This window comes from Syngnathus typhle, linkage group LG1 (assembly GCF_033458585.1).
Source record: "Syngnathus typhle isolate RoL2023-S1 ecotype Sweden linkage group LG1, RoL_Styp_1.0, whole genome shotgun sequence".
In the NCBI taxonomy this organism is placed as follows: domain Eukaryota; kingdom Metazoa; phylum Chordata; class Actinopteri; order Syngnathiformes; family Syngnathidae; genus Syngnathus; species Syngnathus typhle.
In genome coordinates this window covers 24,957,063-24,980,195 of record NC_083738.1, presented here as the reverse complement: position 1 = coordinate 24,980,195, position 23,133 = coordinate 24,957,063, and the positions used below count along the sequence as shown (strand labels likewise).

The window sequence follows — 23,133 nt, the reverse complement described above, 5'->3', positions numbered from 1 at the left end:
TCACGAGGAAAAATAAAGTGACTGAAGAAAAAAAAAAAAAGTCATTTGACTTTACTCTTACAAGAAAAAAGTTGGCAAATTACAAGACAAACCTCCCCGTATTAATCCCAACAATCCACTGTAATGTTTGCTCAAACTTGAGCGTCTTCGCTGCCTAAGTGCGGCAACTTGAGTAAATGTACTTGTTAATTTCCTCCACTGCATACCAGGATTACCCCCGAGTAAATTGCATTTCATGATTAAGGGCAAGTGTTTAATGGCGGGAAGTGAGACGAATCAGCATCAATAATTAAAACGCCAAAGACAAAAGAGCCGAGCCGAGCGGTAAGATGGAGTGATCAAGAAGCAGCTTGATGTATAAATAGACTGCTGTTGTCTTGTTGTTGCTACAGAAAGGAAAATCTAATCTGGCTTGTCGTCGTCACTGCGCTGAAGTGCTTTTTAATCGCTATCCCCTCGGCGGCGGAGTGGCCGGATGTGCTTGCGGCAGCCTTTCCCGAAGTCCACCTGGGGAGGGAGGGGGGTTTTTGGGATTCGTCGTCGTCCGTATTCAGCGTTACTGTACATCGATTAAATGTAGCTTGACACACAAAACAACACGTTTGAAAGCGCGGGAATACAAATTAACCTGCGATGCCATCGGCAATTAAGTCTCATTTCAATAACGTTTCATATTCATGCGCGCTTCTCCCCATTAGCGTAATCAAGCCACGACAAATGTTTCCCAGCGTGATAATGGCAAGCTGCCTACTCCGTGTTGGGAGAAATTAAGGAAAACACACTCCGGCGACGATTCAATTTGGACTCGACGGGAGGAAGGATCGGGGGCGCCCTCGAGACGACGACTCCCCCGACGAAAAAGCTCCTGTGTACACATTCCGCTCAACTCCACCGAGATGGGTAAAGAGACAAAGCGAGAGATGCCAGAATGAGATGGATCGATCGGGAGAAGCGGTGCCGGTAAAGAGAAACGTCAACGGAATATAAGGAGGTCTTGAAGGAAGGAAGACCTGGAGATGATTTAAGACCAAAAAGGAAAGAAAAATATCAGAGAGGGGGGGGGGGGGGGGGGGAAACTCCCAAACCTCTAACAGCCCATGTGAGGTTCTTTGGTGCTACTAGTTTGGTTCTACTGACACAGACAGAAATGACCCGAAAGGAATGTTGGTGATGAAATGCAGGAAGTGAGGTGAAGAAAAGAGCGGGAATGATGAAGAACTTTGTAGGAAGTTCTGTTCCGACTGATTGATTCCGAGCTCACTTCCCGAGTCCATGGACCAAACATTGCTTTTAGAAGAACAGGGCCGCTCTTTCAAATTTAATGCCACAACCCCAAAAAAAAAAAAAAATCAGCCCCGATGGATTTCAAGTAACCCAACGAGTTCTTCTAAAACAAGCTTTTTGCACTTCTGAGACTCCGCTGGAAGCCCAACAATAAAGCTTAGACCAACAATACGGCAGAAAATGGCGCCGCCTTAACCGAGATGCATAATAATCCTCCCCATTTTTTTTTTTTTTTATGGCTCTGCTGTGACCCGCTTCCAAACAAACACAGCCCTCCTCCGCTTGCTCACACGCCGAATTCCCAAATGCGTGTCACGGCCGTGAGGCGGTTAAGCGTCCTGCCTGCATGGCGCTCGCTTTTCCGTGCCTGCCCGCATGCACCTCAACCGAGGGAAAAGACCTACTGTACGCCGTCTCATGAATATCACATTATTTCCCCGCCAGGTGAACCGCGATAAGGCGGCAGCCTCGGAAAGGAGGCGGCTGCGGACACGGCGGGGCCCGGCGACACACAATAATCACGCACTTTACATGCGCACATTTAGGCGGGGTGCGGAGGGACCTATGCAACAGCATGATACAACGTACCCGCCCGTTAATAATGTACAATGATTAAACATCGCAACACTGTGTAGTCATTTGACCCTGTCACAATGAGTGTGAGCTTAGCTTCTTATTAGACAACTAGATCACTGACATTGGTGAACGAGCCCAGATACCAATTTCTGCTGAGCAACAATACCAAATAGTAGGGCCGTCCGTCATTATCGATTATATTTTTTTAGAATCGATTATTCTACCGATTAATCGGATAATCGGATCCTATTTTAGTTGCATTAAAGTGTATAAGAACATTCTTCCCTGATTACTGCTTATCAACCACCTATGTTAGTTTATTTGGTCTTAGTGATTAAAAACAACTAAACTAAGATAAGATGAGCTAAAATAGGCTAAGATAAGCTAAACTAAGCTAAAATAAGCCTTTCTTGGCAGCAGCCCCCACTGGTAGAATCTTAATTTCGTTGTACATCAGTTGCACAATGACTATAAAGTCCGTCTATTCTATTCTATCCTATTCTAAAGTAAGCTAAGGTAAGCTAAGCTGAGCTAGAATAAGCTAAGGTAAAATAAGCTAAACTAAACTAAATCAAACACGAAGGATTGATGGTCATTGTTTAACATTGCTGCATTGTTGACGGCATTTCTTGACCAGATTTTCTCTGGCCACACAAAAAAATGCCATTAAAAAAAAAAAATCATTTCCCCAGAACTCATCATACTCAAGCTTGAGGATTTGACACTCACTCCAAATATGTGAGCGCATTATACAAGAACATACCGAAAACCCAACCATGCTAAATGTAGACACAAAAATCTTCTTTCAAACTAGCCATCAATGATTTGAGGCTTTCTGTAGCTCCGTGCTGATGAAATAAAGTCCGACACGGACACACAAATCAGGTTTGCGGAGTGCATCGTGTTTAAAGTACAATTAGACCACGAGCGTTGCAACATTTCCGCCGAGGGAACGTCCTAAGTAATACTTGATTATCGTGAAAGCAGAGCGAGGCCTCGAGAGACTTCAGAAGGAAGTTTCCATTTCAAAAGCTGGAGCGAGCTACCTGTTGTGAGAGCGAGGAAGAGGTGCAAGGCTGAGGGAAGAAAAAGCGGGTGTCATGCGTGTATACATGCTCGCTTTCGCTCTTATCAGCGCCAAACACATCTGTTCGAAAACGCCGGCATATGAAAAACAGACCATTCGGAGAATTCAATCAGAGATGCTTGGCTTCCCGCGATAGCTACAAACGCAATCCTTTCTTCCGTGCGGCGGGCGCCAGCTGCGATTTTTCGACGGCGGGCCCGATGCTTTGTGGCGCTGACAATTATCGGCGGCCATGTGTGACGGTATGATGTTTGTTGAGCGCGCCGACAAGTGTGTTTGGTAATAAGCTGGCATGAAGGGGGCAGAAAACAACAGCAGAATATCAAACTCATAACATCACGTCGCTAACCGTAGAGCGGCGGTGCCGCATCGCGCTTCGTCGTTCCCGCCCCTGTTTTTCAAGCAACGGCTTTTTAATAATAGTCTGAATTCAGCGTTGTGCGTCTAACATTTGTGCCGCAACATTCTGGGCATGCTGGCTACCGGAACATTTATGCTAATTTACGTTAGCCCATTTATGTCTGTTCACATTATATGTTAGCTTCAAGCTAGCTGACCTTTATTAGCTTGTATTGTTTGGGCGGACATTTTGGTGTTGAGTTCCTCTTTTGTTTCATCTCATGTGTCAGTTTTACAGTCAAATTTAACCGGCAGGCTTTTGGAGAACTTTGTGAGACAGTTCTTCTAGTAATAGGTGCTAAAAATGTAAAATCAAGAAGTTCAACTGTGGGAGGTTTTCATTTGGTCTCTCTGTGCTGGATTTTCACGAGTGTGTCTACGGTTTCACATATGGAGACTCTCGTGAGTATTTTGTGTTAAACTTCACACTCTCTTCCACCTGTGGCTCTGATGCTACGTCGGAAGCCGACACATTAGCGGCTAATGAGAGAATGGTGTCAAAGGATGTGGATGAAAGTGAAATTGTTGTACCCAGTGGTGGAGTTGGGGAATTACAGTTCTGTCCTTTAATCCTTAATAAAAGAAAAAAAATTCTTGAATCTGTCAGAAATGAATAGACACACACAAAATTAAACGTAAATCTTGACTCTATTAGCGGCGGTGATGTTTGGAGATTTTGTGGCACCGGGGGTCGCCAAAGACAAATTTCACGCTATGTTAATGTCCACCAATTAAGTGCCACTTTCAATTAAGATCATTTTCCGAATCTCACAATTGAGATATTGCGACGGGGGTCCCGAGACTAACCGCGCAGCCGCTTTCATCTTCCAACGGGGCCCCCCCCGCCGCTGACAGGAGAGGTTAGCGCGCAGCCAACACCTCAACGCCACCGCCATTTAAATGAAATTGGCTTGACGTGCTGACACCTGCAGATGTTTAGCATTCAATCAATATTTAGCGGCGTGGCACAATAACGCTTTGAAAATGCAATTAGCCGTCCGGTAGCGGCTATGTAAATAGACACGATTCAGGTTGTCCGGTACAATTACGCCCCGGTGGGGAAAGCCGCCATGCGGAGTGGCAATTTGGCCGCGCCTTTGGACCAGCGTAGCATTATGATTACCTTTTGAGGTCCCCATTGATTTCTTGATGACATTACGACTTGTAATTTCACAAACAATCTCCGCGCGACGACGGAAGTTTACGGTCTTGCTTGCGTTTCTTTTTTTCATGTCGCGCTCTCCTTCGCCAAACAGATGGGCATTTCGAAGAAATTAAAATCCCATTTTCTTTGGCTCAAGTTCAATCTCGCACACACGCACACAAAACCTCCCTTGCTCAAGCTTCTGGCACTGAAATGGGCCATTCATGACAGCGAAGATGAGTGAGTACACGAGTGCAAACGTTTACCCGTGGCAATTTCTTCTAACAAGATGAGGATTTTTTTTATTCCCCGTCTCATGTTTGATATGTTACAGGTAATGATGTTGCCGCTCAAAGCCCAGACAAGTGCACTGTAACATCCCTCCTGACTAAATACTTGTAGTATTTGCATCTCCAGGAAATGAAAAAGAAAATAACGGTGCTACTTCACGTTCAAGATGGAATTGCGGGTTCTCCGCGATCGGAAGAAGGGGTTGGGGGAGCACCTTCCATCTTCTAAGCGCTTGGCGTCTAATCAGACTCTGTCACCGTTGCGGTGTGATTTTCCTCTCGATGGCTCACCGTCCCTCTGGCAATTACGCTTTTGACAGCTCCGGTAAGACACGGCTCGTCGCTATAATTACCCGTGGCGTATTTACAGAGGATGGGTATGAAAAAGGCACGTTGGACACTCCCGGACTTGTAGTCGTGATCAATGCATGAAGTGTTTGCGCCAAGTGGAAAGCAAATTCCCCTTGATGTTCCCTTGACTTGCGACTTGTTCTTTTGATGAATAAAATGTGCATGAAAGAGAAAGCTGATTGTTGAGGCTTTTCCGCCACGGCGCTGATGAGGGTCAAGCATCCGGCGCGGCAGCCGGAAAATAAAATCCCGGCAAAAGTCGCCCGCAGTGATTGAAATAGATGACGAGGTAAAGAAGACTTCATCTCGTTTGCGACCTCATCTGATGAGATTCCGATTCTCATCAGGAGGACGCGTGATTGGTGAGGAGTCATTCAGGGTTTTTTTGGGGGGGGGTTAGCCGACGTTTACTCAAAACCTTGCGTGAATTGCAACAGGTTAAGAGTACATTCTGCCATCTAGTGGAAGAACATTGAATTGCATTACTACGGTCATTTTTTTTTTCACTGTTGTTCGTTTTCATCGTTTCATGTACAATCAAGCTGTCGCCATTTCCTTTGGATCAGCATTTTCCCCTCGCAAAATTGTTGGTCGGTTTCACCCTCAGCACGTTTACCGAGTAGAAATGCTAGCTAGCTAGCTAGCTACGCATTTAAGCAATATGAATCACTGTTGACACATTTTAGCCACTAAATAACCACGCGACAATGCTAATTAGCGCTAAAAGTCTTCTGGCCGGTGCCAATTTCTTGCTCAGTAATTCCGGTGATGAAATACTCGTAATATATACTTCTTTTCTGACGATATGTACATTTAATCCTTGTCCTTGGCATCAATCTTTAGCGTCGACATTCCAAAGCCATCCAGTCTGTACGGCTTTAATGATGACAGCTGTTGCCTTGACATTAAATAAAAGCGCCGCGGCCATTTCCCGAGGGAGGTTCATCAAAAATTCCTCCCCAGGTCCGCAATGATGTCTCCGCATTGCCGCGGAATGCGGAGGCTGCCCATTTACGATGTCGATTACTCCGGAGATTCACAATATGATTCATCCTCACAACGCATCGGTTTGTCACTTTACGGCAAGATAGCTCCGACGAAACGCCTCGTTTCCTTCCCCCTCCCTCCTGGGCTGCGCTAATTTCGCCACATTTCTAAACATGGCGCCGCTCGCCTCGTTACCGTCACTGGCGACCATAAGCGCGGCATTGACAGAAAGCTGACAACTTGTATTATGCGAGGCGAGAAATAGAAGGGATTTTAACTAAGCGCTTCGCCGGAAAGTTGTCGGCGTCGTGATGAATAATGGCAGCCGAGTATTCGGGAGTTCGCTTGCTGTCACGGAGGTTCTGAACCCGGCCTGGTTTCATTAAAACGATACCGAAAAGCGTTCAAACGCGGCTAGCGGTGACCTCTAATCAAATCAGTGATGTTTTCGAAGCGGAGCCGAGCAAAAAAAAAAATAATACATGTCTCTAATCCCTGCAATTTTCGTCTCGGAGCTCAAAGCAAGTGAATGTTTCACCCACAATTACATTTAATAGATAGATTAGACGGCTTTTTGGTGTGTGTGTGTGTTGAGCTGGGATGGCGGCGGAGTCCACACAGGTGTGTTAAGCGGCATCAACAATCCTTCCTCACCTTGGAGCGACGGCTGGGAATTAAAATGTTTGGCATCCTTATGACCTTCCTTCCGAGAAATATGCGGTCAGCCCGATCGCACCTGAAATTAAACAAGTTCAACGACAAGCCCGCAACAAAGTTCTGTTTTCGTTTAACCTTCGTTTTCCCATGTGAGGCAATTAAAAACAATTAAAAGTTCCGAACTGACTAAAAATAGCTTCAGTGGTGATGCAGAGCTCAAGTTTCAGACTCTCGAGGGCTACCTTGTGGGATTTTTAGGTTTTCCTCCTCCAACACACCTGATTAAAATCATCAGGATCATTCGAGTTATCATCAGAACTCACTGATCGTTTCAATCAGGTGTTCTGACATGGACCGAAAGTTCATCGATTGAGACAAGAGGGGGGCAGATAGTCATCACGCCGTCGTTTTATCCAGAACATGCAGATGATATGATTTGCGCTGGATCACTAAGAGTCACCGAGACGACCAATGGAAGACTTTACACCGCAAATCCGCAGTGATCAAAGCCATGGACGGACAGCATCGCCATCCCCGAAGCCGCTGATGGAAGGGAAAGTGTGTGTGTGTGTGTTGAAGGTTTCACCAGCGTGTGATCAAAGCGCGGCAACATTTTCAACATCAAATACAAAATCTTCGAAGGCCCGGGTAATGAATTTTACGGTGGACGTTTTCATTAGGTAGCGTAGCGAGAGACGTGCGGGGCGAGCAAGTCGGCGACGGCAACGTCACAGATGAACATAACTCACATCTTTGCCGCTTGGCCGAGCAACACACACAAAGAGGTAAGTTAAAACATTGAAAATGAACACGGTGGGGTTGAAGGGGGGGGGGGGCTGTTTAATCTGTTTCACTCTTTATCCTTTTTCCAGTTCCAGTAATTAAAACATCACGGGGTTTTTTTTTTCCCCCTCCTTGCCTGCATGCGCACAAAGTCTCCAAAGCATCAGCACATTACAAACCAATTTCCCTATATCAGCTTATATTCACATTTGATTCTGTCGCGGCGCTGATGGGAGTTGGAACGCGGGAATGTAAAATAACATTACAGAGCCCGGCGCCGACTTCATTTAAAATCCAATGCCTGGGCTGAATCCCATTATGAGTTTTGCCTTTTCCTTTATTTAAGGGAAATAAGGAAAAGTGAAGAATATATGTTTTTTAAAATGTCATCAATATAGGGGCGTTGATTTTAATTGCAACATCTCACTTGTTTACATTTTTTTTGACAGGTGACACCGAGCGATTCCGACAGCTGGCGGGTCGACTGAAGGAAAAAAAAAAATGGCGTGGCATTGTTGACAAAGCGTCATCAAGCCTCAACAAAACTTATCAAAGCGGCCTTCCACATCAACATGCTTAATCCGTTTCATAAATGTGTGAGAAACAATTTGGGGATTTTTATCCCCCGAGGGAAGGAAAAATCAATTGCAATCCAAAAGTCCTCCAGCTCTTCCATATATATTTGCTAGTTCGGGCAAACTGTACATTAAAGCAGGCGGCGTGACAATTGGATCGAATTTGACTATTATATAATTTGACTTACCGTTTTTTTCCATGTATAATGCGCAAAATTTAACTAATTTATTGTCCTAAAATCTGGGGTGCGCATTATACATGAGTACAAAAAAAAAATTATAATTTTTTTTTTTTTTTTTTTTTTTAAATCCGGATATGATACGGAGGCCGCCATTACAGATGCGCTTTCTTCTCTGCTGTTCACTTCAAACACGCTCCATACGAACACAATGCTCTCGTATCAGACCCTTGCTCGATCACCTGCTCGTTTGCTGTCACAATGTACCCTACGCAAATTCCAAACATTTCTTGGCTATTGAGTTTGCTAGCGCATGCGCAGTGATACTGACCGGCAGAATAACATCCGGTTGTTCCCAAAGATGATCTTTTTTTCTGAAACAATTTTACGTTCACGGACTTAAGTAGGAGTCAAAATTTGGGTGCGTATTATACATGGGTACAGGCTTTTTTCCAGCATCTACATGACATTTTTAGGGTGCGTATTATACATGGGGGCGCGTTATACATAGAAAAAAACGGTAATTCACATATAGGAGAATCCGTCCGATTGTTATAATCCCGACAACGGTAAATCCAGTTAAACATACACAGAGCGTGTGGACGTGTTTATTTCTGTGGAAATGCCACGGGGGTCTGACTCCTTTCATCACCGTTCTGGAGCTCGGCGGGCCAAATCCCGACAAATTAGCCAGAATTGCGACCGGGGGAAGAGGGGGGGGAGGGGCCTTAAGCATTGGCGGAGAACACCGTGTCCAGGCTAATCTGTTTATCGCGCTCGGCATTAAGATGAGGGCCGACGCATTTGAACATTTGTCGATATTGAATCACAAAAGTATTTTTTTTTTTTCCCAAGCCTCCGCCGCCGCCCTCTTCCCTTGATGCTAAAAAGTCAGCCATGTTTATACATGAAATGCCCACAGAATATTTGCTCTGAAGGGCTTCCTCTGTGAATCACAATAGCCTTCTTAAAGAGTCGAGGAGGAGGGAGGGAGCCAAGGATGGACAAATCTGCTTACTTTGGAGCTTATTGAGCAGAATGAGTCATGCACAGAGATGAAACGTGACTGCAAAGTAAAAGGTAAAGGATGCCTGCTGCGAGATGGGAGGCTACCGTGAGGCGAGACAGGCACCTGAATATGGATGGAAGAAAGGGAGGGAAGGGATGTTTAAAGCCCACCGGCCACTAGGGGCGCTGCAGGCCACGTTCAAACAAATCACATGCTTGCCGAGATTTTTGTTGATTGATTTGATTTAGCTGCTCAAATTTGTATTTGTGTCGCTTTAATATTCTAGCTCGATCACCCAAGCAAATTAAATGAGCTAGCCGTGTCAATTTTAGGTTAGCTTAGCATTTAAGATGCGATATTTGCCAGAAATGTAGCTTACTGACCGTCAAGGAGGCAATGGTTACGGATTTCGAAGCGACTCCGTAGCATGTACATGAGCTAGCCGAAGCTGGTTGTTAGCTATAGCGTATAGCGTAGGTAGCACCGACACTACCCGTGGTGGGTTTTTTGGAATATCTTGACGGTTGATTCTCAGTTTTACCATTCCACATCTTTTAATGAGGTACTAAATTCAAATGTTGCCTCAAAAACTGTGACACAAAGTAATCATTTATTCAAAGATAAACAGTTTTGTTCATCCTCCATTCCAAAATATTCCCTGTAATTACCTTTTGTGTATTTCAACGGGAAGCTTAACGCAAAAACGCAGTTACACTAAAATTAACAAAAGAGATGTATGGTTATACCTTTTTGTTTGGAGTTGTCGCAGCACCTGTTGCAAGTACGAATTGTTTTTTTAATCTACAGTTGGCGAGGATGGAGAATTAGGTGTTGTGGGCCAGGGGGGGATTTACCTCAAATCTCGTGTGTTTGCTCACTCTCTTTGTCTTCCCATCTCTTATCCGTCACTAAACCTTTGCATTTTATCCTAGCCTTAAGCACAGTTCCCACAGTAGCCTTCTAAGCGTGTCCAAGAGTGTTAGCCCCCATGACTGAAGAAAAAGTAAAAGAGGGAGCACGTGGGAACGGCCGCCACGTCCCGGAAGAGATCAATCATGGCCGGCATTAAGGTACATGTCACAAATATCAGGCTATCATGTAAAGGGTGGGGTGTGATCACATAAGCGTTAATGGAAATTGAAGGGGAGGCAAGTTTCAAAGGCTCCGGTTAAGCTTGTTGACACATTTTAATCTAAGCAAGCCAGACGTACGCCTCCCAACCCATTGCTTTGTGGGGAGATGTAAAGGCTGGAAAGTGCTTGGAACAGACTCCGCCCCCCCTTACGTCCCTTTGAGTGCAATAGGAAGTGCCGTCGACATCACGGAGCGCCGTTCAAATCGGCGTTATTGTGGCCGGCGTCGCCGAAGCTCTATCTTAAAACGCGCACCTGGTTTCGTAAAGAGAACAAGTTCCAGAGTCCTTGCAAGTGGACTCGGAATCCTGCTGGGGCTTTGCAAATTTACCTTGATGCCTAAAAGGATTTTAGGAAACAAAGGCTTTTGTGGAAAATGAGGAGAATGCAATTGATCTTTCATTTGCATAATCCGTGGCACGTCAAAGCAGCTCATTTTCACTTTGGAATGAGTACTCGGGAAATTTTTGACATGGCCTATGAGGCCTATTAATTGATCCAAACGCGACGGAAAAACTATTTTGTATCAGCTGGAGAAGTTTCCACCGGGAGAAACGTCTTAAGACGAGACGGAATAGCAAAAGTCGGGAAAGAGGAGGAGTGACCATCAAAGCTTGCCATCTTTGTTGTCTTTGAATTATTTGTAGTGACAAAGCCCTGAAGTGAAGCGACCGCAAATCGACAGCAGCACAAGCATCCTGCCAATTAACAGGAAAGTGATCAAAGTTGATTTGAATGAAAAAAGAAGCAGGCGGACAGTTTGCGTCTAATTGCTCGCTGCGGTGGCATTGACTGATCCTCCAAGTGAAAACAAACAAGATTGGGAAAAGCACTTCAGCGCACGATGTTGTGTTTGTGTTCAGGAAAAAAAAAAAAAAGAAATAGTGAAGATCACCTTTGTGTAAAGACCAGTTCAGGGTCAGCCAACACCATAATCGCTTCATAAATTGAACTGTCACATCGGAGCCTCTGCAAGCGCTTAAGTTCTACATAAACATTTGCCGCAATGGAGCCAGATAAGCTGTCCAGGCGTGCCAGTGGGAGATAGCGAATGTGAACACCCCCTCCCCCCCTCTCTCATGTCCGTTTGCATTCTCCTCTACTTCTCTAACCCCTGCCGGCCTTTACTACTAATTATAAGATTTAGCCGTAATCCTGTAAAAATCCAAAAGACCAACGCGTCGGCAAACGGGGCAACCCTCGCGAACGTGGTTCCCCTCCGCCCTCCTGGGACACTCGGGGTGTGGAATCGCAGGCGTAGCGGGAGGGAGGGTCTGGAATGACACGTTTAACTCCCAGCGGGATGGGTTAATGGGATAATACAGCCTGAAGGTCGATGACCTGATTTGGCGCTGTGGCCTTTTGGCAACCCCGCGCAAAGTAGCTTAGCCTCCCATTGATCCAGCCTGATGTTGATTACTTCAAAAATGGTTCCTCACAAGAAGTTGAAGACAATTCATCACCTTCTATTGTCTTTGCAGCAAAGGCGGTAGATAAGAGCGCGCTTGCAGGCAGCCAAGGTCCTCTGGCTAATGGCATCCACTTGAAGGTGACACCAGACGAAGGTCCCGACCCCCATAAACCTTGTCGGCGGAGAGCTGTCAATCAAAGTGGAAGCGCCGTCGCCGGGCAGTTTATTGGCGAGACGGGCCAAACGAGGGCCGGGCCCCCGCCATGAGATAGACATTGACCCGCGTGATTCTCTGAGCAAGCATCTGCTGTGGGCGCAGGTACGGCGAAGCGAGGCAACGAGGGGGCGGAGCCAAATCAAACGGGTGTCGTTAATAGCTACCGATACGGCGGCGGCGGATGGATGTTCGTATGTTCAATCGTAGGCCATTTGGATATTTTACTTGGGCTCGATGAACCGATTTCAGTTCTCTCAAATATTTATTTAATCATTCTTGTAGCCAACACCATGTCCACCAGATGTGCGAAAAATTAATCGATTAATCGGCAACAACTCGATTATCTCATATTTTAATGATCGGCTAATCATTCTTGCAGCCAACACCATTAGACATGTCCACTAGAGGCGTAGAAAATTAATCAATTAATCGGCAACAACTCGATTATCTCATATTTTCATAATCGGGTAATCATTATTGTAGCTATTTTTCAATATAAATATATATATATATATATATATATAATAATTCTAAAAATATTCAATAGTCTAAATATCTACACTAGATATCAAAATAAATAATTCAGGAAAATAAATACTCAAGTATTTAAGTGCAGTAAGAAAGAATTTGTATTTCCTGTGACGGTCAACTCATCAAATCATCAACAAACAAGATTTTTTTTTCCCACGGAACAGTGCAGAGAAAAGCTTTGAAGGAACGAAAACTTGAAGGGAAAAACATTTCATTTCCGTGTTGCAATTTCCAAGCCGGCCCCGCAAGAAGTAACATTTCATGTGGTGCCAGCTTGAGGCTACCCTGGAGAAAGCAGGCTGCGGTAAACTGTCACACAAGCCAGCGCGGCGGCGCCAGTAAAGCAAAGCTCGCCCGCCCACTGACCTCCATTTCCTTCCTCCCTGTGCACCTGCAACTTGGCAAAAAACTGCTCCTCAAGTTTGTTTGCTTGCTTTTGGACACCTGCATGTACAAACTCATTTCAAGCAGAGAGCTTTTCCTGATATTTATCTTCCAAGTTGATCCATCTTCAATCCGCGTCAACAATTGTGTTTAAACTACAACCTCCGATGATGTCATCAAATAAACTTATCAGCAAAACGTAGCTTCAGTCAATGTGTGAAGATTGTGCAGAAAAGAGTCAAAATAAGGACTGATGCCCTGCTATGGTTTCCTTTTTTTTTTTTCTTTTTTGGCACGGGCAATTTCCTTCCCAGCACGCAGCGTCCCGGGGAGAAGCCCAACGAGGTGTTGTCACGACAGCACAAACTACGTCGCCTCCTCGGCCGTCGAGATGCTTCGGCGGCGCTGTGACAACCTTTTAGTCATTACGTAGTGTGAGGAAAGACTGACTGAGACAAAGCTGCTCCAGCTGCTGTCATTTTAGAGAGGCGACGACATTTTTTTTTCATTGGGGGGCGGTTGGGGGGGGTCCTTAACTCCTAATCGCCCTTCCACTCCTTCCTGCTCACCTCGTCTTGTCCCAAAGCCCAGCACAATACATCAACGGCTGTCCACGCCGCCGCCCTGTAATAACTCGATCGTCTCTGGAGACGGATGTCGTCTGGATTCACGAGACAACATTTTTTTGGTTTACCTCTAATCAATTGAGCCACGTCAAAACAAAATGAAGACACAAAAAAAAGCTAAACTGCATTAGCGTCGCTTTTGAAAAGGAAAAACGGAAACAGGTTTGGACAAGTCCTAAACAAAATCGTTTGAAGCAGCCATTTTTAGGTGACTCATTTTGGAATTTATCCAAATATTGGAAATAATGAATTTGTTTATTCAAATAAGCTAAAATGCAAAGTTTTGTCTTTATGGCATCAAAGTTTCCCCACCCGCCTCCCCCGAAAAAGCTAACTCTAATTGTGTTCATTTCCATCACTTTTAATGATTTTAAATAGTAGTCTTTAAAGCTGCATCTTAGCCAACAACTTTCATTTAGCTTTACAGTTGGCTGGCCTTTATGTTCCTCTGAAAACTACCTTCCGAGCCACAGAATAAGGAGAAAGGGGGGGCAAGGGGGCGGGGGGGTGGTCTAGGTTAAGATGGATGTGATGAGGGAGCACATCAGTCCACACACACAATGGCTATAATTAATCATCAAGTGTGCTATTTCTTATCAGGAGATTATTTAGGAGAGAACATGGAAGAGGGGGTTGGTTGGTTGAGGTCTGTTGCATTGCAGACTTTAGCCGCAGCCCATTCAGCTGGTCTAAAGAAAGTTTTTTTTTTCTCAGCAGACACGCACCAAAAAAAAAAAATCAATTCAAAGCATATCTACGAGCAGCAGAGGTGCCGCCGATGAGTGCCTGTCACCTTTAGCTGACCTTTTAGCTAGCCTTAATTTGTTTGCGTCCATCACGAAAAGGATTTGCAACAGGATGACATGCATCAAAACAGCTAAGAGGAAGTCAAGATCGTGGCAGTATAATCCTGCGGCCGAGGAATATTTCTCTAAGGAAAAGGTACGCTCTCCAGTCAGATCTCAGAAACTTCTTTTCATTTCTTAAAATGGGGAACCTCCAAAACGTCAGGCTAGGTATTTGGGATGGCGCATCCTGGCTAATGACTCTGAATATCATTTGGAAGATTCCAAAAATGTCAGCTTGAAAAAAAGCTAATATGTCAGAACATACAGAAGCGGTTCACAGGTGGCCTTTGTGACTCAACCTCGACAGATTGCCATTGCGGAACAAAAAAAAAAAAAGCGAGGACATCCAGTACCAAAAGGAGGCCACTCCCAGTTCGCCTAGAAATAGGAAAACTCAAATGATATAATAGCTTTGCAACAACAACAGTGTGCTGGCATGAATTTTGAGGAGACATGTATGACGTCTTGAATGCGGCGAAATAAAAAGGAAATAGAAAAAAAATAATGGTGAATATTTTGACTGCTATTGAAATCCCCATTAATAAGAACCACCGAGTCCTTTCAAAACATTGTTTTTATTCAGCTACCGAAAGTCAAGCGACCTAAACACAAATTGTTGTTTCTCAATAGCATCTCAATGGGATTTTACATTGACGTTAGCATTAGCATTGACAATATTTTGAAAAAAGTCTGGTACTTAGATCGACAACGTGTGAACTTTGTTGCTGTACGTTTAGTTTTACAGTAAACTCCAACTAGAATCGGTAAACCGTTTAAAGTAGGCTCACAGATGGCCGAATCGCGTAACATCGCATGCTAGTAGCGCAAGTAACATGGCGCAGTCACGGTAATTTGGCAATGTCGGGAAATGGCGCTTTCACACACACAATCATTATTTAAGATCGAGAGGAAGCGAAATCGAAATGACTATTTCTGATCTAACCAACCTTTACCAAGGTATTAAATATCATAGTTAGCTGCAGAGGCCAGTAGCCACCAAAGGCTTTCCTCCTTGACAGCCCACTTTGTTCCTCATCACACTCCATAACCCAACCGACGGCCATTTGTCACTCATCTCGCCAGCACAAAGGCTGTCCTTGCCTCGTTGCCCCCCTCGACTGACTTGCTCTAAATCTTTCAGCAACGGCGTCGGTCGGGGTTTTCCTTCTACAGACGGATTCGGAATGAGCTCGATAACCCCCGCGGCGATTTCCGACCCAGCGGGTGCGCCTGTGCAACCCTTTGGTGCTTTTGTGCAAATGGCAGCACATTAAAAAACATAAATAAATAGAGACGGGGGAGAAAAAAAAAATAAAAATGCTGAGGCGGAGAGAACGCCGCTGTTTATCCACTGCCAGATCTGCAGATGAGCTGACCGACCTAAAGCAAGCAAAGCTCGGGGGCAAAATGAGATTCCTAATCCCAAACAACATCCGAACATGCGAGCGTAAGAACACAAGCGGGGCGGCCTTTATTTAGACAGGCCGCCATGGCAAACACAAGGAGACAGCCAGGACAAATGTCAGCCTTGTTTGGCTTGCTCACAATGCAGATTAATACGGGCCGGGCCCGACATGATCTTCTTTTAGAAGAACAGATGTCAATTATTGGTCATGGGTTGCTAAAATACCCAGAATAATTTTCCACGTCTGAATCTGAACGCTATGTCGGAGGAAGCAAGGGCAGGCTAGAAAAGCAACAGATCCAAAAGCAATCTGGTATGATGGGATCCAGAATAAATGGCCAAGTACTTCAAGTGTCCACCTGGTGCTGAAGGAAAGCAATTTCCAAGTTACCGTTCAGCTGACTCAACCTCAGTCGCCGGCTTATTATTATTTACATGGCAGGACGTCAGCTGGCACACTTTCTCCGCAACAAGATCTTGGCACCGGGGCAATTGCACACTCAACCAGAGCTGGCGTCAGTCTCGGCCCGCCCCCATCCCCCGCACGTAAACCTATAAAAACAGCAAGCCGTGACGCAAGGCCGCAAGGTATTTTGGGAAGTAGCGTGTGGGTTTCCAGAGTGCGATCAGGGGAAATTTTTAAGCGGCTGATTCCACTGTATTCCAGCATTCCAGCAGAGAAGCTATTTATGGCTTTACGAGACACAGCAGACCAAAATACCGCCTGGTTCTGGTTGGAGGAAGAGGGAGCGTGACACATCTGACACAGTAAGCGCTAGGTGTTAAAATGCTGCTGCGCTACAAAAAAAAAAGTGAGTCAAGATTATTTTGAGTTCATTCCAAGAGGGTCATTTGGGGCGTGGCTAAATGGGCTGTGTTTACCAATTTATACGGGAAGCGCAAAATTAATATTTGAATATTTTTGACCTCGGGGCTTTGCAGGGAGAAGAAAATGCAAAAAGCGTTTTAACTAAATTGAAATGTTGATTCTCCGTCACTCGTCTTGGAGCATTCCTGCTCTCGAAACACCGGTCCCACCCGATCCAAGAATACGACCGGGTCCTCACAGTGTGATGTCACAAAGTGAGGAGCCGCCCCCTGCGGACTCAACTCACACCGTGTCTTTGCATTTTGAGTTGCGGTTCTTCAAGTAATTGCTGATTAAATGACGGGGGGGTTTCTGTGATTTTTAGATGTCCTACTTTGGAAGAGGACATTGAACGCACCTCGAGTCTACCAACAAACATATGCGAGTACAGCAAAAAAAAAGGCCACTAAAATAATTCATAATTCATTATAAGGTGATATATAATCACGAATCTCGAATTAACTACGGAAAACTTAAAATAGCCGGATAGCTCCTTTAAAGACACCTACAGGACAGACAACAAAAAAAAAAGATTAAAATGGAAACAAATAAAGTATAACATTAAAGCTAGTCTGTTTGATGAGGGATATTTTGGCGGGAAGTAAAAACGGTTGGTTAAGCGTGCTTTTTTTTGGTTTTTGAAAACGGCGCATGTTTGCAAGATCCGTCGCACGGCAACTCGTTGCCCTAATCGTGCGGAAACTGTGACTACTTACAGGAGCAATGAGGGAAGTAATGAGAAAGTCATTTTTACTCATTTCAGCCAGCCCCGTTTCCTGTCTGCGCCCGTCGTCCGCATCATTACCAGCAGCATCTCCAACGAGGAGGGGGCGGGGCTTGATGTGGCCCTCAAGCTGCCTTCCTGTCGTCGGGATCCAAAGTGGTTTTCGGATTTGACAAGCAGCAGCCGCTAGTCGGTTAGCCGAGCCGTGCTAAGCGGCCTGCTTTAATCTGCTTCCAACAGCCAAAGGGTGGCGCCAAAGAGTAAACAAACTTGATTTGTGTCCTTTCATCCGTCAATGGGATGTTTGTGTCACTGTATTTTTAGGAAATCGAATTTGCTCAATCAAATAAAAAAAAACTCTCGCTAGCGTCGATCGGTAGGGTCATCATCAAGACCCGTTAGCTTTGTTGCCAAACTGAACGCCTCCGAGCGGCGGAATCCTCACGCCGAGAAAGAATTGCGAATGGCAAGAGGCCGCGTGAAAATTTGACGCTTCCGCCCAGGGGCACATGAAGGAACAGGTGCCCGTGAAATTAAAGTCAGGGGTGGTTTGAAGAGGGGGGGATGGGGGGAATGCAAGGAGGCCAGGATGCTGCAGACAGCAGATTACCTCTATATGGCACCGGGGCCACTGGGGAGCCGCTGAAGCACCCACGGGGAATACGCCAGCACAAAATTGCCAATGACATCTGGACATTTTGTTCTGGACTGTTGGGTGATCCCGAGCCTTTGTGATATGTTTTTCTTTTCTATCCAAAGATGCGAGCGGTTGCCATTACTGTGCCCCCCCCCTGCGCTTATTATAGATTCCATTAAGATGGCAGTTAAATTGGACGTCGCGCCATAGCGCCCCCCCTCTCCCCATCTCCATCAGCTCAGGAGTATGCTGTTTGTTTTAAGACGCCGCGATGCTGAGTCACACAAGTGCTCAAGTCTTCCAAGAGATAACAGATAAATTAAAATGTCAAAGCCACCAAGAGGCGGCTGTTCTGTCCCAGAGAAATACAAACAGGAGAAATCAAAGATAAATCTGTCTTATTGGAAAGGTTCACTGCTTAGTTTGGGGAATAACAAGGCAGGAGGGATTGATTTAACAACGGGCTGCTCGAGAGTTGTTTCGGGAGACGGTCCCCCTACAATGTCTGTCCAAGCTCAAGAAGAAGAATAGATTTTAATTAGAATGCAAAATATAGACAAATATAGAAAATAATGAAATAATAATAATAAAAAATATAAAATTTGAATATATAACATAAAAAATATATATAACATATAACACATTAAAATATAGAATATAAAATAAAATAAATAAATATAGAATGAAATATAGAATGTAAAATGTAAACTAATAAAATTTCAAATATAAAATAATAAAATATTACATAATGACAAATCTGAGACATACCTTGTCACCCTGAAAGTGTTGACTAGAGCCAGGCTGGTTTTAGTAGTACGCAAGCAATGTTCCAAGCTATTCTTGACCCAAAACTACACTTAAAGACCAAGTCCAAGAAGTACCTTAAAGGGCCCTTATACTGGTCTTGACATGATGACTGTGAGAACCGAGATGATACAAATGTAGCAAAACTACCAAATTCCATCTCCAAACTTTCAACCTAGCATCTTGCCAAAATATCTCAAGGTGGCAAAGGGACACCGACCGAGTCCATCCTTTAATTCTTTCCAACGCCAATTTTGTCAAGCATCCCACCCTACAGCGAATGCGATCTTCCCACGGCAGGCTTTTTTTTTTTTTTTTTTCTCTTTGCACGAGTGAAGAAAGAGCCCATTTGAAATGAAAGATGAGGGCGATTGCGTTACATTACTGTGAGGTTCCCCTCTCCGCTTAGGCTGATTTGTGAGCGCGTTCCGCAATGTTTCCGGCGCACGCCCTTCATAATGGATGCACTGGGCCTTGAATTGTTGTGCGGTAGAAGCAGTTCAATTAATAGAGCAGTGCTATAAAATAACCATCCGAGTGACAAATGGGCGAATGAATAAGCATTTGTCGGAGGGAGGGGAAATTTATTCCGGCAAATTGTGCGCTTTTAGGGACGCCGAGTGGTGTCACGCCAACGCCGTTCTATCTCACATATCATCGACTGACACATTTGAATATTTACAGCTACATTTAGGCCGGGCGAGGATTATCGCTGATCGTTACGGGCTATAGCGCTAACGCTAGGTGTTAGCAGGGCCGATAGGAATGAGAGCGAAGGCCTCGAGCTCCACGTGGAGGGATAGAGAACACCCTCTCGTCGTCAATATGCATCGTGAGAAGACGCGGACGCAAGCTGCGGGGATAAATATACACGAAGGATGAAGAGGCTGGTGAGTAAGAGTAAGCGTTGCCGCTTTCGGAGCCCACAGTGTTCACTGCATGCTGATTAAACACTCGAGTGCACGATGACTAAGTCGGGGAGTTTTTTAATTTACACTCGGCCGCGTCCGGCGGGTCTCCTCGTCTTAGGCGAGGCTGCACTTTTTTAAACTCGAACGCAGATGAGAGACGTCGATTGAAATCCACTCACAAGAAACCTTTGAGGTTGGATTTTTTTTTTTTTTTTTACCCCATGACCAAATAAAGTCACGCAACACTTCGGAATTGGAACCGTCAAAGACACACGAGACAATGAGCTGTGTCCAGAGTGCGGTTCAACTCCAGTTTCAATTATAAGCCACAAAATGAATTAAGAGCTTTAAAGACATTGCCGTTCCAGTGGCGGTATTAACCCGGTGCTTCTCATTAGCCACCTCTGGCTGATAAAGTGTTGGGGGGGTTGGCGGGGGGGGGGGGCAGCCTTGCACAGAGCCCCCCGCCCCTTTCTCCGACAACGGGTGACAGAGTAGATGACACCGCCTCATGAATAGTAATGGCCGCCAACACGTCCCGTGTGAGGAGTGACGGATTCCTGTGTCAACAGGGCCCGTGGCTAGGGAAAAGGGACTGTGACAAGTGACGGAGACGTTCTGCAGGCTGGAAGAACGGGGAGGAGACAGAGGAAAGGGCGACAGGGGGAGAGAGGGGAGGGGGATCCAGCCCTAACATGAAGGCTGCATCATAAGATTGTTTGTCAGCGCTGCCGTCTTTGCCTCCCAGAGAGTGAATAAATAAAACTTGTTTGCGGGGAAAGAGGGTGAGTTTGTTTTGTTGGGTTGTTTTAAAGCGCGAGGCCGAAACTATCAGATGAGTGATGTCACCCACGGCCTTCTTGGCGGGTGCGCATGTGGACAGTCGGATCGAGAACGGGGAAAGGCTAGCGGGGCCCATTTCTTCTCTGTTATTCGAGTGCATTGGACAAGAAAAGTAATTTAAACTCGTTTTACTATTAAAAAAAAAAAATCGATGGCTTGCAAATTTTATGATTTATAAGGAGAAGAAAATGTGTGTGTACGTGTGTGTGTGCCTGCAGACTCTGGCGCCATCTTGTGGTGGTCTAGAGCATTCACGAAAGAGGCCCTGATTGGTGCGAGGAGCAAAATTGATGCATGATGCAAATTATGGTTCAGATTTTCCTTTTGGAAATTTTACGACTTCGGTGAGTTCACGACCTTTAAAAAAAAAAATAAACATCAACAACAACGTATGAAGTGATTTCCCCGACTTGGCTATGCCAAGGACGTCTCAAGCAAAGAGAACTCTTTTGTACAAAGTGAGCGCTCGTGTTGCTAATATTGGATCTCCCTCCCTCTAGATTTGTCTTATCACACACGAAAAACGTGCAGCGAGGCTGACACGTCGCGTCGCCGTTTGTCAGACAGTCCTCCGAATGTTTGACGTCCCCCCTACAACCTCCCCCCCTACCGAGGACTAACACTTGCGCTGATCAAACTGAAGGAACTCTTTTTTTTTCCCGCCTGTGTTGTCACAAACATTGCGATACGCGCCTTGTGCAAGCCGTCAAAGGTTTATTGGCGAGCGACTGCTTTTCCAACTTTAATTAACTCGTTCACTGCCACTGACGAGATTAGACGTCAAAAGTCATTTTGTACTGGGTTGCCAAGAAATCCTTCCTGAGCTTCATGTGTTGCTATTTCTTATCTGAAGGTTGAGCTTTTCTCTTCATGTGAATCTGCTTGTACACAAATTAAACGTATTTTCTTAGATTGGCCTCTTAATAAGGAAGAATAGCAGCTCGTCGGTTGCCACGGAAACCACGGATGACCACAATTCACAACAGCGTGTTTTGGTGGCGTGAAGAATGGAGGACAATGCCCGAAGCATTGATAACAGTGTTCCATTAAATCCCATTGAATCAATCATTCCTCCGATCACTGTTCATCTTGTTGTTTGTCACCCCCACTTTTTTTTTTTTTTCTTTCCATAGTGTGGGTGCGCTGACAGGCGGCGGCGCTATCATTTATTGTCTTGTTTACGGCAAACACGGGAGGTTAATGTTCTTTTTTTTTTCTTTTTTTTTTTGGCGGACGGCTCGCGCTTAAGGAATCAATTTGACTGGACAGCCTTACAAATTGCATAAAGAGACAAAGTTGTCCTTGGAGTGCGTCACCATTGATTGATGGCTGGACCAAGTCGTGTCGTAAATCCTGCCAGGTGCCAGGGAGACAAATCAGTGGCACTATTTGCTTATACCGCTCTTATCGGCGCCGCTTGCACACTAAACGGCGTGCCGGTTCAATCCGTTCAAAACAAAAGCAAACTCTCGCGCACGAGCGTGATGATTGAACACTTTATATGTAAATTTGACAGGAGATTTGAATGGCATGACTTTATTGGATTAAAAAGCTGTATGGCTAAACATTTTTTTTTTTCAGGAGCTCGGGCGCTAGTGCTAAGAAAAGGCCCAGGCTTCCCTGAGGGAGGCCACATGACTGTTCCAGGAGAGAAAAAAAAAAAAGTATTTTTAACAACAGTGGCCACCAGCAAGGCTTCACCATCATCATCATCACCATCAGACGGGAAAGATTACGACAGCTCTTTGCAAAAATTCGGACATTAGCTACGCCGTCGTCCGTAGGTGTCAAACGCAAGGCCCGGGGGCCAAACGGACCGCCACATCGTTTTATGTGGCCCGCAAAAACAAAGTGTGCATCAAATTGTCTTCACTTTTGAAAAATAGAGGTATTGCTCAATTTTTTTTTTACCATGCATCTTTTTAAAATATCAGTTTTTACTTCAAAACTGTTATTCATCAGTTTGGTGTGTAGTCTATACTGTATATCATAAATTAACCGTCATAACGGCCCTCCAAAGGAAACTACGATTACGATGCGGCCCACGATAAAAATGAGTTTGGCACCCCTGCCGTAGTCAGTAAATAACTGTAGCTGTACTCATCAGACGTTCCAACCAAAGCAGATGCTAAGCTAGCAGATGCTAGCATCCAAATCCTAACAACACACGCGAGGAAGCGAATGAAAGTCAGGCCGTCCTGGCTGACGATGCAACACCGCCCGCCGCTAACAAGGGAGCTCTTCTATTTTCTTCTCTCTAACAATTAAAGAGCAGGCAGGGAGGGGGTCGGGGGAGGGGGGGGGGGGGGGCGCTTATTGATTTCCAATGGCATTCTCTCAAGTGAGTCCTGGGGTAAGGTGACCATGTCTGCGCTCCACGTGATAAAAAAAAACTCGCCAGTCATCAGGTAGGGAGGACGGCGTGACCCCTCCGTTCCAAGTGGCCGGGGAAGGAAAAGACCTCATTGAT

General features: G+C 45.2%; 1 long non-coding RNA gene across 1 annotated transcript; it reads left to right on the top strand.

The window, feature by feature from the left end:
- The first annotated feature begins 16,502 nt into the window (after positions 1-16,502).
- Positions 16,503-17,764, top strand: LOC133150359 (uncharacterized). The gene is made up of 2 exons (XR_009713759.1): positions 16,503-16,688; positions 17,508-17,764. It is a non-coding gene; the product is annotated as an uncharacterized LOC133150359 (long non-coding RNA).
- Positions 17,765-23,133: the final 5,369 nt, after the last annotated feature.